Source organism: Gekko japonicus, unplaced genomic scaffold (assembly GCF_001447785.1).
Source record: "Gekko japonicus isolate JY-2015 unplaced genomic scaffold, Gekko_japonicus_V1.1 scaffold3073, whole genome shotgun sequence".
In the NCBI taxonomy this organism is placed as follows: domain Eukaryota; kingdom Metazoa; phylum Chordata; class Lepidosauria; order Squamata; family Gekkonidae; genus Gekko; species Gekko japonicus.
The window spans coordinates 1-2676 of NW_015173230.1; positions in this window are offsets into that span (position 1 = coordinate 1).

Genomic DNA, 2676 nt, shown 5'->3' on the forward strand with positions numbered 1-2676 from the left:
GTTTCTTGCAGTACTATTGTTTGTTTAATACCCGTTCCGGCCTGTTCCTAGGAGCTCCGGAGACATTTTGGCCTGGAACGGGTTAAAAACTGCATACTACCTCTGCGATTGGATTTCCAAAATATAGTTCTGGGATGCCTTTAACACACCCCACTATTTCTTGTGATACTATTGTTTGTTTAATGCCCGGTCCGGCCTGTTCCAGAGTGTTCTGGAGGCATTTTGGCCCAGAATGGGTTAATAAGTGCAAGGTATTTCTGCATTTGGATTTCAAAAATATTGTTCTGCAGTGCCTTTGACACACCCCACTATTTCTTGTGATACTATTGTTTGTTTAATGCCCGTTCTGGGCTGCTCCGGAGTGTTCCAGAGGCATTTTGGCCCAGAATGGCCAAAGTGCATACTATCTCTGCTATTGGATTTCCAAAATATTGTTCTGGGGTGCCTTTTACACACCCCACTATTTCCTGTAATACTGTTGTCTGTTTAATGCCCGTTCCGGGCCATTCCGGGCTGTTCCGGAGGCATTATGGCCTAGAAAGGGTTAATAAAAGAGTAAGAGTTCCATGTTTTCACTTCTAGAATATTGTTCTGGAGTGCCTGTAATGCATGCCACTGTTATTTTCCGGTACTATTGTCTGTTTAATACCCGTTCCAGGCTGTTCCAGAGGCATTTTGCCCTGGAAAGGGTTAATATATATGTGAGAGTTCCCTGTTTCCACTTCTGGAATACTGTTCTGGAGGGCCTATAATGCATGCCACTGTTTTTTGCGGCCCGTTCCGGGCTGTCCCGGAGGCATTTAGGCCTAGAAAAGGTTAATAAAAGAGTAAGAGTTCTGTGTTTCTACTTCTGGAATATTGTACTGGAGGGCCTGTAATGCATGCCACTGTTTTTTGCGGCCCGTTCCGGGCTGTCCCGGAGGCATTTAGGCCTAGAAAAGGTTAATAAAAGAGTGAGAGTTCCGTGTTTCCACTTCTAGAATACTGTTCCGGAATGCCTGTAATGCATGCCACTATTTTTTTGCGGCACTGTTGTATGTTTAATGCCCCTTCCGGGCTGTTCCGGAAGCAGGTTGGCCTGGAAAAGGTTAATAAAAGAGTGAGAGTTCCGTGTTTCCACTTCTAGAATACTGTTCTGGAGGGCCTGTCATGCACACCACTGTTTTTTGCGGCACTATTGTGTGTTTAATGCCTGTTCCGGGCTGTTCCGGAGGCCTTTCGGCCTAGAAAGGTTTAATAAAAGAGTGGGAGTTCCATGTTTCCACTTCTAGAATATTTCTGGAGGGCCTGTAATGCATGCCACTTTTTTTTGCGGCACTATTGTCTGTTTAGTGCCGTTCCGGGCTGTTACGGAGGTATTTTGGCCTGGAAAGGGTTAATAAAAGAGTGAGAGTTCCCTGTTTCCATTTCTAGAATACTGTTCTGGAGTGCCTGTAATGCATGCCACTGTTTCTTGTGGTACTATTGTCTGCTGAATGCCCATTCCAGGCTGTTCCGGGCCGTTCCGGAGGCATTTTGGCCTAGAAACGGTTAATAAAAGAGTGAGAGTTCCGTGTTTCCACTTCTAGAATAGTGTTCTGGAGGGCCTGTAATGCATGCAACTGATTTTTGCGGCACTATTGTCTGTTTAGTGCCATTCCGGGCTGTTATGGAGGTATTTTGGCCTGGAAAGGGTTAATAAAAGAGTGCGAGTTCCCTGTTTCCATTTCTAGAATACTGTTCTGGAGTGCCTGTAATGCATGCCACTGTTTCTTGTGGTACTATTGTCTGCTGAATGCCCATTCCAGGCTGTACCAGGCCGTTCCGGAGGCATTTTGGCCTAGAAACGGTTAATAAAAGAGTGAGAGTTCCATGTTTCCACTTCTAGAATAGTGTTCTGGAGGGCCTGTAATGCATGCCACTGATTTTTGCGGCACTATTGTCTGTTTAGTGCCATTCCGAGCTGTTACGGAGGTATTTTGGCCTGGAAAGGGTTAATAAAAGAGTGAGAGTTCCGTGTTTCCACTTCTATAATATTGTTCTGAAGGGCCTGTAATGCATGCCACTGTTTCTTGCGGTACTATTGTCTGTTTAATGCCCGTTCCAGGCAGTTCCAGAGGCATTTTGGCCTGGAAAGGGTTAATAAAGGAGTGAGAATTTCCTGTTTTCACTTCTAAAATACTTATCTGAAGTACCTGTAATGCATGCCACTGTTTCTTGCGGTTCTATTGTCTGCTTAATGCTCGTTCTGGGCCGTTCCGGGCCGTTCCGGGGTGTTCTGGAGACATTTTAGTCTATAAAAGGTTAATTAAAGAGTAAGAGTTCCATGTTTCCACTTCCAGAATACTGTTCTGGAGGGACTGTAATGCATGCCACTGTTTTTTGCGGCTGTTACGGAGGTATTTTGGGCTGGAAAGGGTTAATAAAAGAGTGAGAGTTCCCTGTTTCAATTTCTATAATACTGTTCTGGAGTGCCTGTAATGCATGCCACTATTTCTTGCAGTACTATTGTCTGCTTAATACCCATTCCGGGCCGTTCGGGCGTGTTCTGGAGGCAGTTTGGCCTAGAAAGGGTTAATAAAAGAGTGAGAGTTCCGTGTTTCCACTTCTAGAATAGTGTTCTGGAGTGCCTGTAATGCATGCCACTGTTTCTTGGGGTACTATTGTCTATTAAATGCCCGTTCCAGAGGCATTTTG